A 13,537-nucleotide genomic window follows, 5' to 3' on the forward strand; every position below is an offset into this window, starting at 1 on the left:
TCACAAACTCCAGCCCGTGTGGTGGCGGTAATGCACCACAATTTCTAAATCAGCATCAAATGTAAAAGAAGAAGAGAGTAGCCGCACGGCAGTTGTACTGACTGACTGTTAATATACTTTTTTTTTGGAGTTCTCTTTAAGTTCAGTAATAACTGAAGCAGGGAAAGTATCGTGGAAATAGACTGTTCATAATCACCATTCCTTATCTGGCAGTAATTTGTGATCTAGTGTTACGTTTTAAAAAAATATAAAAAAAATATATATTTTTTTTTCTTAAAGCGCATGTGACTACAGCAAGTCAATAAGACGTGGTGTTACTGCCGAGAAACAAATGTAGTGAATTAAGGAAGCGTAAAGATACCATAAAGTGTTGTGAATGCCCCGAGTTGTTCACTATAAATAGGCTGTATTGCCGCTCGTCTCTCGCTTACGGCCATACCACCCTGAGAACGCCCGATCTCGTCTGATCTCGGAAGCTAAGCAGGGTCGGGCCTGGTTAGTACTTGGATGGGAGACCGCCTGGGAATACCAGGTGCTGTAAGCTTTTTCACCTCCACCTACAAAGTCTCTGCTGAACTTTTTAAGTGCACAAAGATTCTTTAGCTTTTACAAAATTATTAATACCTCACACACACTCTTTTATGAGATCCGCCGAAATTAAAAAACAAACAAATAAATATGCAGAAAACTTGTGTCTAATCACAAAATATCTTGTTAGTCCAAAATAGTCATCACGCCATTCGTTTTGCACGTTTGTTTTCCTTTCCCATTTTTTTCTTCACACATGGAGATTTTATTATTATTATTATTATTATTATTTAGATTTTTTTTTAAATAATTTCTTGAAATAAATGTATTCATTTTTCATAGTACGTCAGTACAATCTTCATGCCACAATAACATGGGCTTCTTATTGCAGATATGCCAGTCACAATAGCCTCCTTTTTTTTTTTTTAAAAGCTAAAACAATAACACACAGTCCAAACAACATAGCCACGGAGGATAAAAAAACAGATGGCCAAAAACAGAAGATTAAAAAAATTCATGACAAGACATCTGGGAAAAATTGTGAATTGTAAACACTCCCGAAAGTGTAAAATTGTGGAAATAGTTGCAAATAGACTTTCATGATCACCCCTTCTTGTTTAGCAGCACTTAGAGGTCTAGTGTTGTTTATTTATATTTTTTATGCAATTTATTACATTTTCTTAAGGTGTATATGAATTTATACTACAGCAAGACACTAATACGTGGTGTTACTGATGAGGAACAGTAATTTGTTGTAATGAATTAAGGGAGCGTAAAAGTTGCAATAAAGTGTTGGGAAAGCCCGGAGTTGGAGAGCCATGGATTTGTGCAATAAAAAGATATACAATTTACAACATAAAAATCTGAATTATAAAATTTTACACAAAACGTTCATAAAAACTAATATTACAACAGCTGTTAAAAAAGAACTACCAGTCATGAAAGTTCGAACACGCTCATGGTGAGAGAGGCTCGCAGTCTGTGATCTTCAGTGGTGTTTATCTTGGTCTCTTTTAATTTAGTAATAATTAAAATATCCGACCTACGTTTTTAATTTCTCGATAGACTCGCCTAATGAACGCTGTGAATGCAGAGAGAGGGAGAAACAAATCCAAGTCGGTCACAAACTCCAGCCCGTTTGGTGGCGGTAATGCACCACAATTTCTAAATCAGCATCAAATGTAAAAGAAGAAGAGAGTAGCCGCACGGCAGTTGTACTGACTGACTGTTAATATACTTTTTTTTTGGAGTTCTCTTTAAGTTCAGTAATAACTGAAGCAGGGAAAGTATCGTGGAAATAGACTGTTCATAATCACCATTCCTTATCTGGCAGTAATTTGTGATCTAGTGTTACGTTTTAAAAAAATATAAAAAAAATATATATATTTTTTTCTTAAAGCGCATGTGACTACAGCAAGTCAATAAGACGTGGTGTTACTGCCGAGAAACAAATGTAGTGAATTAAGGAAGCGTAAAGATACCATAAAGTGTTGTGAATGCCCCGAGTTGTTCACTTCAAATAGGCTGTATTGCCGCTCGTCTCTCGCTTACGGCCATACCACCCTGAGAACGCCCGATCTCGTCTGATCTCGGAAGCTAAGCAGGGTCGGGCCTGGTTAGTACTTGGATGGGAGACCGCCTGGGAATACCAGGTGCTGTAAGCTTTTTCACCTCCACCTACAAAGTCTCTGCTGAACTTTTTAAGTGCACAAAGATTCTTTAGCTTTTACAAAATTATTAATACCTCACACACACTCTTTTATGAGATCCGCCGAAATTAAAAAACAAACAAATAAATATGCAGAAAACTTGTGTCTAATCACAAAATATCTTGTTAGTCCAAAATAGTCATCACGCCATTCGTTTTGCACGTTTGTTTTCCTTTCCCATTTTTTTCTTCACACATGGAGATTTCATTATTATTATTATTATTATTATTTAGATTTTTTTTAACAATTTCTTGAAATAAATGTATTCATTTTTCATAGTACGTCAGTACAATCTTCATGCCACAATAACATGGGCTTCTTATTGCAGATATGCCAGTCACAATAGCCTCCTTTTTTTTTTTTTTTAAAGCTAAAACAATAACACACAGTCCAAACAACATAGCCACGGAGGATAAAAAAACAGATGGCCAAAAACAGAAGATTAAAAAAATTCATGACAAGACATCTGGGAAAAATTGTGAATTGTAAACACTCCCGAAAGTTTAAAATTGTGGAAATAGTTGCAAATAGACTTTCATGATCACCCCTTCTTGTTTAGCAGCACTTAGAGGTCTAGTGTTGTTTATTTATATTTTTTTATGCAATTTATTACATTTTCTTAAGGTGTATATGAATTTATACTACAGCAAGACACTAATACGTGGTGTTACTGATGAGGAACAGTAATTTGTTGTAATGAATTAAGGGAGCGTAAAAGTTGCAATAAAGTGTTGGGAAAGCCCCGAGTTGGAGAGCCATGGATTTGTGCAATAAAAAGATATACAATTTTACAACATAAAAATCTGAATTATAAAATTTTACACAAAACATTCATAAAAACTAATATTACAACAGCTGTTAAAAAAGAACTTCCAGTCATGAAAGTTCGAACACGCTCATGGTGAGAGAGGCTCGCAGTCTGTGATCTTCAGTGGTGTTTATCTTGGTCTTTTTTAATTTAGTAATTATTAAAATATCCGACCTACGTTTTTAATTTCTCGATAGACTCGCCTAATGAACGCTGTGAATGCAGAGAGAGGGAGAAACAAATCCAAGTCGGTCACAAACTCCAGCCCGTGTGGTGGCGGTAATGCACCACAATTTCTAAATCAGCATCAAATGTAAAAGAAGAAGAGAGTAGCCGCACGGCAGTTGTACTGACTGACTGTTAATATACTTTTTTTTTGGAGTTCTCTTTAAGTTCAGTAATAACTGAAGCAGGGAAAGTATCGTGGAAATAGACTGTTCATAATCACCATTCCTTATCTGGCAGTAATTTGTGATCTAGTGTTACGCTTTAAAAAAAATATTTAAAATTTTTTTTTTTTTTTCTTAAAGCGCATGTGACTACAGCAAGTCAATAAGATGTGTTGTTACTGCCGAGAAACAAATGTAGTGAATTAAGGAAGCGTAAAGATACCATAAAGTGTTGTGAATGCCCCGAGTTGTTCACTATAAATAGGCTGTATTGCCGCTCGTCTCTCGCTTACGGCCATACCACCCTGAGAACGCCCGATCTCGTCTGATCTCGGAAGCTAAGCAGGGTCGGGCCTGGTTAGTACTTGGATGGGAGACCGCCTGGGAATACCAGGTGCTGTAAGCTTTTTCACCTCCACCTACAAAGTCTCTGCTGAACTTTTTAAGTGCACAAAGATTCTTTAGCTTTTACAAAATTATTAATACCTCACACACACACTCTTTTATGAGATCCGCCGAAATTAAAAAACAAACAAATAAATATGCAGAAAACTTGTGTCTAATCACAAAATATCTTGTTAGTCCAAAATAGTCATCACGCCATTCGTTTTGCACGTTTGTTTTCCTTTCCCATTTTTTTCTTCACACATGGAGATTTCATTATTATTATTATTATTATTATTATTTAGATTTTTTTTAACAATTTCTTGAAATAAATGTATTCATTTTTCATAGTACGTCAGTACAATCTTCATGCCACAATAACATGGGCTTCTTATTGCAGATATGCCAGTCACAATAGCCTCCTTTTTTTTTTTTAAAAGCTAAAACAATAACACACAGTCCAAACAACATAGCCACGGAGGATAAAAAAACAGATGGCCAAAAACAGAAGATTAAAAAAATTCATGACAAGACATCTGGGAAAAATTGTGAATTGTAAACACTCCCGAAAGTGTAAAATTGTGGATATAGTTGCAAATAGACTTTCATGATCACCCCTTCTTGTTTAGCAGCACTTAGAGGTCTAGTGTTGTTTATTTATATTTTTTATGCAATTTATTACATTTTCTTAAGGTGTATATGAATTTATACTACAGCCAGACACTAATACGTGGTGTTACTGATGAGGAACAGTAATTTGTTGTAATGAATTAAGGGAGCGTAAAAGTTGCAATAAAGTGTTGGGAAAGCCCCGAGTTGGAGAGCCATGGATTTGTGCAATAAAAAGATATACAATTTTACAACATAAAAATCTGAATTATAAAATTTTACACAAAACGTTCATAAAAACTAATATTACAACAGCTGTTAAAAAAGAACTTCCAGTCCTGAAAGTTCGAACACGCTCATGGCGAGAGAGGCTCGCAGTCTGTGATCTTCAGTGGTGTTTATCTTGGTCTTTTTTAATTTAGTAATTATTAAAATATCCGACCTACGTTTTTAATTTCTCGATAGACTCGCCTAATGAACGCTGTGAATACAGAGAGAGGGAGAAACAAATCCAAGTCGGTCACAAACTCCAGCCCGTGTGGTGGCGGTAATGCACCACAATTTCTAAATCAGCATCAAATGTAAAAGAAGAAGAGAGTAGCCGCACGGCAGTTGTACTGACTGACTGTTAATATACTTTTTTTTTGGAGTTCTCTTTAAGTTCAGTAATAACTGAAGCAGGGAAAGTATCGTGGAAATAGACTGTTCATAATCACCATTCCTTATCTGGCAGTAATTTGTGATCTAGTGTTACGTTTTAAAAAAATATAAAAAATATATATATTTTTTTTTCTTAAAGCGCATGTGACTACAGCAAGTCAATAAGACGTGGTGTTACTGCCGAGAAACAAATGTAGTGAATTAAGGAAGCGTAAAGATACCATAAAGTGTTGTGAATGCCCCGAGTTGTTCACTATAAATAGGCTGTATTGCCGCTCGTCTCTCGCTTACGGCCATACCACCCTGAGAACGCCCGATCTCGTCTGATCTCGGAAGCTAAGCAGGGTCGGGCCTGGTTAGTACTTGGATGGGAGACCGCCTGGGAATACCAGGTGCTGTAAGCTTTTTCACCTCCACCTACAAAGTCTCTGCTGAACTTTTTAAGTGCACAAAGATTCTTTAGCTTTTACAAAATTATTAATACCTCACACACACTCTTTTATGAGATCCGCCGAAATTAAAAAACAAACAAATAAATATGCAGAAAACTTGTGTCTAATCACAAAATATCTTGTTAGTCCAAAATAGTCATCACGCCATTCGTTTTGCACGTTTGTTTTCCTTTCCCATTTTTTTCTTCACACATGGAGATTTTATTATTATTATTATTATTATTATTTAGATTTTTTTTTAAATAATTTCTTGAAATAAATGTATTCATTTTTCATAGTACGTCAGTACAATCTTCATGCCACAATAACATGGGCTTCTTATTGCAGATATGCCAGTCACAATAGCCTCCTTTTTTTTTTTTTAAAAGCTAAAACAATAACACACAGTCCAAACAACATAGCCACGGAGGATAAAAAAACAGATGGCCAAAAACAGAAGATTAAAAAAATTCATGACAAGACATCTGGGAAAAATTGTGAATTGTAAACACTCCCGAAAGTGTAAAATTGTGGAAATAGTTGCAAATAGACTTTCATGATCACCCCTTCTTGTTTAGCAGCACTTAGAGGTCTAGTGTTGTTTATTTATATTTTTTATGCAATTTATTACATTTTCTTAAGGTGTATATGAATTTATACTACAGCAAGACACTAATACGTGGTGTTACTGATGAGGAACAGTAATTTGTTGTAATGAATTAAGGGAGCGTAAAAGTTGCAATAAAGTGTTGGGAAAGCCCGGAGTTGGAGAGCCATGGATTTGTGCAATAAAAAGATATACAATTTACAACATAAAAATCTGAATTATAAAATTTTACACAAAACGTTCATAAAAACTAATATTACAACAGCTGTTAAAAAAGAACTACCAGTCATGAAAGTTCGAACACGCTCATGGTGAGAGAGGCTCGCAGTCTGTGATCTTCAGTGGTGTTTATCTTGGTCTCTTTTAATTTAGTAATAATTAAAATATCCGACCTACGTTTTTAATTTCTCGATAGACTCGCCTAATGAACGCTGTGAATGCAGAGAGAGGGAGAAACAAATCCAAGTCGGTCACAAACTCCAGCCCGTTTGGTGGCGGTAATGCACCACAATTTCTAAATCAGCATCAAATGTAAAAGAAGAAGAGAGTAGCCGCACGGCAGTTGTACTGACTGACTGTTAATATACTTTTTTTTTGGAGTTCTCTTTAAGTTCAGTAATAACTGAAGCAGGGAAAGTATCGTGGAAATAGACTGTTCATAATCACCATTCCTTATCTGGCAGTAATTTGTGATCTAGTGTTACGTTTTAAAAAAATATAAAAAAAATATATATATTTTTTTCTTAAAGCGCATGTGACTACAGCAAGTCAATAAGACGTGGTGTTACTGCCGAGAAACAAATGTAGTGAATTAAGGAAGCGTAAAGATACCATAAAGTGTTGTGAATGCCCCGAGTTGTTCACTTCAAATAGGCTGTATTGCCGCTCGTCTCTCGCTTACGGCCATACCACCCTGAGAACGCCCGATCTCGTCTGATCTCGGAAGCTAAGCAGGGTCGGGCCTGGTTAGTACTTGGATGGGAGACCGCCTGGGAATACCAGGTGCTGTAAGCTTTTTCACCTCCACCTACAAAGTCTCTGCTGAACTTTTTAAGTGCACAAAGATTCTTTAGCTTTTACAAAATTATTAATACCTCACACACACTCTTTTATGAGATCCGCCGAAATTAAAAAACAAACAAATAAATATGCAGAAAACTTGTGTCTAATCACAAAATATCTTGTTAGGCCAAAATAGTCATCACGCCATTCGTTTTGCACGTTTGTTTTCCTTTCCCATTTTTTTCTTCACACATGGAGATTTTATTATTATTATTATTATTATTATTTAGATTTTTTTTTAACAATTTCTTGAAATAAATGTATTCATTTTCCATAGTACGTCAGTACAATCTTCATGCCACAATAACATGGGCTTCTTATTGCAGATATGCCAGTCACAATAGCCTCCTTTTTTTTTTTTTTTAAAGCTAAAACAATAACACACAGTCCAAACAACATAGCCACGGAGGATAAAAAAACAGATGGCCAAAAACAGAAGATTAAAAAAATTCATGACAAGACATCTGGGAAAAATTGTGAATTGTAAACACTCCCGAAAGTTTAAAATTGTGGAAATAGTTGCAAATAGACTTTCATGATCACCCCTTCTTGTTTAGCAGCACTTAGAGGTCTAGTGTTGTTTATTTATATTTTTTATGCAATTTATTACATTTTCTTAAGGTGTATATGAATTTATACTACAGCAAGACACTAATACGTGGTGTTACTGATGAGGAACAGTAATTTGTTGTAATGAATTAAGGGAGCGTAAAAGTTGCAATAAAGTGTTGGGAAAGCCCGGAGTTGGAGAGCCATGGATTTGTGCAATAAAAAGATATACAATTTACAACATAAAAATCTGAATTATAAAATTTTACACAAAACGTTCATAAAAACTAATATTACAACAGCTGTTAAAAAAGAACTACCAGTCATGAAAGTTCGAACACGCTCATGGTGAGAGAGGCTCGCAGTCTGTGATCTTCAGTGGTGTTTATCTTGGTCTTTTTTAATTTAGTAATTATTAAAATATCCGACCTACGTTTTTAATTTCTCGATAGACTCGCCTAATGAACGCTGTGAATGCAGAGAGAGGGAGAAACAAATCCAAGTCGGTCACAAACTCCAGCCCGTGTGGTGGCGGTAATGCACCACAATTTCTAAATCAGCATCAAATGTAAAAGAAGAAGAGAGTAGCCGCACGGCAGTTGTACTGACTGACTGTTAATATACTTTTTTTTGGAGTTCTCTTTAAGTTCAGTAATAACTGAAGCAGGGAAAGTATCGTGGAAATAGACTGTTCATAATCACCATTCCTTATCTGGCAGTAATTTGTGATCTAGTGTTACGTTTTAAAAAAATATAAAAAAATATATATTTTTTTTTCTTAAAGCGCATGTGACTACAGCAAGTCAATAAGACGTGGTGTTACTGCCGAGAAACAAATGTAGTGAATTAAGGAAGCGTAAAGATACCATAAAGTGTTGTGAATGCCCCGAGTTGTTCACTATAAATAGGCTGTATTGCCGCTCGTCTCTCGCTTACGGCCATACCACCCTGAGAACGCCCGATCTCGTCTGATCTCGGAAGCTAAGCAGGGTCGGGCCTGGTTAGTACTTGGATGGGAGACCGCCTGGGAATACCAGGTGCTGTAAGCTTTTTCACCTCCACCTACAAAGTCTCTGCTAAACTTTTTAAGTGCACAAAGATTCTTTAGCTTTTACAAAATTATTAATACCTCACACACACTCTTTTATGAGATCCGCCGAAATTAAAAAACAAACAAATAAATATGCAGAAAACTTGTGTCTAATCACAAAATATCTTGTTAGTCCAAAATAGTCATCACGCCATTCGTTTTGCACGTTTGTTTTCCTTTCCCATTTTTTTCTTCACACATGGAGATTTTATTATTATTATTATTATTATTATTATTTAGATTTTTTTTAAAATAATTTCTTGAAATAAATGTATTCATTTTTCATAGTACGTCAGTACAATCTTCATGCCACAATAACATGGGCTTCTTATTGCAGATATGCCAGTCACAATAGCCTCCTTTTTTTTTTTTTTTTAAAGCTAAAACAATAACACACAGTCCAAACAACAGAGCCACGGAGGATAAAAAAACAGATGGCCAAAAACAGAAGATTAAAAAAATTCATGACAAGACATCTGGGAAAAATTGTGAATTGTAAACACTCCCGAAAGTGTAAAATTGTGGAAATAGTTGCAAATAGACTTTCATGATCACCCCTTCTTGTTTAGCAGCACTTAGAGGTCTAGTGTTGTTTATTTATATTTTTTATGCAATTTATTACATTTTCTTAAGGTGTATATGAATTTATACTACAGCAAGACACTAATACGTGGTGTTACTGATGAGGAACAGTAATTTGTTGTAATGAATTAAGGGAGCGTAAAAGTTGCAATAAAGTGTTGGGAAAGCCCGGAGTTGGAGAGCCATGGATTTGTGCAATAAAAAGATATACAATTTACAACATAAAAATCTGAATTATAAAATTTTACACAAAACGTTCATAAAAACTAATATTACAACAGCTGTTAAAAAAGAACTACCAGTCATGAAAGTTCGAACACGCTCATGGTGAGAGAGGCTCGCAGTCTGTGATCTTCAGTGGTGTTTATCTTGGTCTTTTTTAATTTAGTAATTATTAAAATATCCGACCTACGTTTTTAATTTCTCGATAGACTCGCCTAATGAACGCTGTGAATGCAGAGAGAGGGAGAAACAAATCCAAGTCGGTCACAAACTTCAGCCCGTGTGGTGGCGGTAATGCACCACAATTTCTAAATCAGCATCAAATGTAAAAGAAGAAGAGAGTAGCCGCACGGCAGTTGTACTGACTGACTGTTAATATACTTTTTTTTTGGAGTTCTCTTTAAGTTCAGTAATAACTGAAGCAGGGAAAATATCGTGGAAATAGACTGTTCATAATCACCTTTCCTTATCTGGCAGTAATTTGTGATCTAGTGTTACGTTTTAAAAAAATATTAAAAATATATATATTTTTTCTTAAAGCGCATGTGACTACAGCAAGTCAATAAGACGTGGTGGAAGCGTAAAGATACCATAAAGTGTTGTGAATGCCCCGAGTTGTTCACTATAAATAGGCTGTATTGCCGCTCGTCTCTCGCTTACGGCCATACCACCCTGAGAACGCCCGATCTCGTCTGATCTCGGAAGCTAAGCAGGGTCGGGCCTGGTTAGTACTTGGATGGGAGACCGCCTGGGAATACCAGGTGCTGTAAGCTTTTTCACCTCCACCTACAAAGTCTCTGCTGAACTTTTTAAGTGCACAAAGATTCTTTAGCTTTTACAAAATTATTAATACCTCACACACACTCTTTTATGAGATCCGCCGAAATTAAAAAACAAACAAATAAATATGCAGAAAACTTGTGTCTAATCACAAAATATCTTGTTAGTCCAAAATAGTCATCACGCCATTCGTTTTGCACGTTTGTTTTCCTTTCCCATTTTTTTCTTCACACATGGAGATTTTATTATTATTATTATTATTATTATTTAGATTTTTTTTTAAATAATTTCTTGAAATAAATGTATTCATTTTTCATAGTACGTCAGTACAATCTTCATGCCACAATAACATGGGCTTCTTATTGCAGATATGCCAGTCACAATAGCCTCCTTTTTTTTTTTTTTTTAAAGCTAAAACAATAACACACAGTCCAAACAACATAGCCACGGAGGATAAAAAAACAGATGGCCAAAAACAGAAGATTAAAAAAATTCATGACAAGACATCTGGGAAAAATTGTGAATTGTAAACACTCCCGAAAGTTTAAAATTGTGGAAATAGTTGCAAATAGACTTTCATGATCACCCCTTCTTGTTTAGCAGCACTTAGAGGTCTAGTGTTGTTTATTTATATTTTTTATGCAATTTATTACATTTTCTTAAGGTGTATATGAATTTATACTACAGCAAGACACTAATACGTGGTGTTACTGATGAGGAACAGTAATTTGTTGTAATGAATTAAGGGAGCGTAAAAGTTGCAATAAAGTGTTGGGAAAGCCCGGAGTTGGAGAGCCATGGATTTGTGCAATAAAAAGATATACAATTTACAACATAAAAATCTGAATTATAAAATTTTACACAAAACGTTCATAAAAACTAATATTACAACAGCTGTTAAAAAAGAACTACCAGTCATGAAAGTTCGAACACGCTCATGGTGAGAGAGGCTCGCAGTCTGTGATCTTCAGTGGTGTTTATCTTGGTCTTTTTTAATTTAGTAATTATTAAAATATCCGACCTACGTTTTTAATTTCTCGATAGACCCGCCTAATGAACGCTGTGAATGCAGAGAGAGGGAGAAACAAATCCAAGTCGGTCACAAACTCCAGCCCGTGTGGTGGCGGTAATGCACCACAATTTCTAAATCAGCATCAAATGTAAAAGAAGAAGAGAGTAGCCGCACGGCAGTTGTACTGACTGACTGTTAATATACTTTTTTTTGGAGTTCTCTTTAAGTTCAGTAATAACTGAAGCAGGGAAAGTATCGTGGAAATAGACTGTTCATAATCACCATTCCTTATCTGGCAGTAATTTGTGATCTAGTGTTACGTTTTAAAAAAATATAAAAAAATATATATATTTTTTTCTTAAAGCGCATGTGACTACAGCAAGTCAATAAGACGTGGTGTTACTGCCGAGAAACAAATGTAGTGAATTAAGGAAACGTAAAGATACCATAAAGTGTTGTGAATGCCCCGAGTTGTTCACTATAAATAGGCTGTATTGCCGCTCGTCTCTCGCTTACGGCCATACCACCCTGAGAACGCCCGATCTCGTCTGATCTCGGAAGCTAAGCAGGGTCGGGCCTGGTTAGTACTTGGATGGGAGACCGCCTGGGAATACCAGGTGCTGTAAGCTTTTTCACCTCCACCTACAAAGTCTCTGCTAAACTTTTTAAGTGCACAAAGATTCTTTAGCTTTTACAAAATTATTAATACCTCACACACACTCTTTTATGAGATCCGCCGAAATTAAAAAACAAACAAATAAATATGCAGAAAACTTGTGTCTAATCACAAAATATCTTGTTAGTCCAAAATAGTCATCACGCCATTCGTTTTGCACGTTTGTTTTCCTTTCCCATTTTTTTCTTCACACATGGAGATTTTATTATTATTATTATTATTATTATTTAGATTTTTTTTAAATAATTTCTTGAAATAAATGTATTCATTTTTCATAGTACGTCAGTACAATCTTCATGCCACAATAACATGGGCTTCTTATTGCAGATATGCCAGTCACAATAGCCTCCTTTTTTTTTTTTTTTTAAAGCTAAAACAATAACACACAGTCCAAACAACAGAGCCACGGAGGATAAAAAAAACAGATGGCCAAAAACAGAAGATTAAAAAAATTCATGACAAGACATCTGGGAAAAATTGTGAATTGTAAACACTCCCGAAAGTGTAAAATTGTGGAAATAGTTGCAAATAGACTTTCATGATCACCCCTTCTTGTTTAGCAGCACTTAGAGGTCTAGTGTTGTTTATTTATATTTTTTATGCAATTTATTACATTTTCTTAAGGTGTATATGAATTTATACTACAGCAAGACACTAATACGTGGTGTTACTGATGAGGAACAGTAATTTGTTGTAATGAATTAAGGGAGCGTAAAAGTTGCAATAAAGTGTTGGGAAAGCCCGGAGTTGGAGAGCCATGGATTTGTGCAATAAAAAGATATACAATTTACAACATAAAAATCTGAATTATAAAATTTTACACAAAACGTTCATAAAAACTAATATTACAACAGCTGTTAAAAAAGAACTACCAGTCATGAAAGTTCGAACACGCTCATGGTGAGAGAGGCTCGCAGTCTGTGATCTTCAGTGGTGTTTATCTTGGTCTTTTTTAATTTAGTAATTATTAAAATATCCGACCTACGTTTTTAATTTCTCGATAGACTCGCCTAATGAACGCTGTGAATGCAGAGAGAGGGAGAAACAAATCCAAGTCGGTCACAAACTCCAGCCCGTGTGGTGGCGGTAATGCACCACAATTTCTAAATCAGCATCAAATGTAAAAGAAGAAGAGAGTAGCCGCACGGCAGTTGTACTGACTGACTGTTAATATACTTTTTTTTGGAGTTCTCTTTAAGTTCAGTAATAACTGAAGCAGGGAAAGTATCGTGGAAATAGACTGTTCATAATCACCATTCCTTATCTGGCAGTAATTTGTGATCTAGTGTTACGTTTTAAAAAAATATAAAAAAAAATATATATTTTTTTTTTAAAGCGCATGTGACAACAGCAAGTCAATAAGACGTGGTGTTACTGCCGAGAAACAAATGTAGTGAATTAAGGAAGCGTAAAGATACCATAAAGTGTTGTGAATGCCC

At 35.4% G+C, this 13,537-nt stretch overlaps 8 non-coding genes across 8 annotated transcripts; all 8 read left to right on the forward strand.

Moving 5' to 3' along the window:
* Window positions 1-425: 425 nt before the first annotated feature.
* Window positions 426-544, forward strand: LOC128513525 (5S ribosomal RNA). Its single transcript, XR_008356389.1, has one exon. It is a non-coding gene; the product is annotated as a 5S ribosomal RNA (ribosomal RNA).
* A 1,529-nt stretch (window positions 545-2,073) lies between these two features.
* LOC128513526 (5S ribosomal RNA) lies at window positions 2,074-2,192 on the forward strand. Its single transcript, XR_008356390.1, has one exon. It is a non-coding gene; the product is annotated as a 5S ribosomal RNA (ribosomal RNA).
* A 1,529-nt stretch (window positions 2,193-3,721) lies between these two features.
* LOC128513527 (5S ribosomal RNA) lies at window positions 3,722-3,840 on the forward strand. Its single transcript, XR_008356391.1, has one exon. It is a non-coding gene; the product is annotated as a 5S ribosomal RNA (ribosomal RNA).
* A 1,532-nt stretch (window positions 3,841-5,372) lies between these two features.
* Window positions 5,373-5,491, forward strand: LOC128513528 (5S ribosomal RNA). The gene has a single exon (XR_008356392.1). It is a non-coding gene; the product is annotated as a 5S ribosomal RNA (ribosomal RNA).
* Window positions 5,492-7,020: 1,529 nt separating this feature from the next.
* On the forward strand, window positions 7,021-7,139 carry LOC128513529 (5S ribosomal RNA). Its single transcript, XR_008356393.1, has one exon. It is a non-coding gene; the product is annotated as a 5S ribosomal RNA (ribosomal RNA).
* A 1,527-nt stretch (window positions 7,140-8,666) lies between these two features.
* On the forward strand, window positions 8,667-8,785 carry LOC128513531 (5S ribosomal RNA). Its single transcript, XR_008356395.1, has one exon. It is a non-coding gene; the product is annotated as a 5S ribosomal RNA (ribosomal RNA).
* Window positions 8,786-10,284: 1,499 nt separating this feature from the next.
* On the forward strand, window positions 10,285-10,403 carry LOC128513532 (5S ribosomal RNA). The gene has a single exon (XR_008356397.1). It is a non-coding gene; the product is annotated as a 5S ribosomal RNA (ribosomal RNA).
* A 1,529-nt stretch (window positions 10,404-11,932) lies between these two features.
* Window positions 11,933-12,051, forward strand: LOC128513533 (5S ribosomal RNA). Its single transcript, XR_008356398.1, has one exon. It is a non-coding gene; the product is annotated as a 5S ribosomal RNA (ribosomal RNA).
* Window positions 12,052-13,537: the final 1,486 nt, after the last annotated feature.

Source organism: Clarias gariepinus, chromosome 25 (assembly GCF_024256425.1).
Source record: "Clarias gariepinus isolate MV-2021 ecotype Netherlands chromosome 25, CGAR_prim_01v2, whole genome shotgun sequence".
Lineage (NCBI taxonomy): Eukaryota > Metazoa > Chordata > Actinopteri > Siluriformes > Clariidae > Clarias > Clarias gariepinus.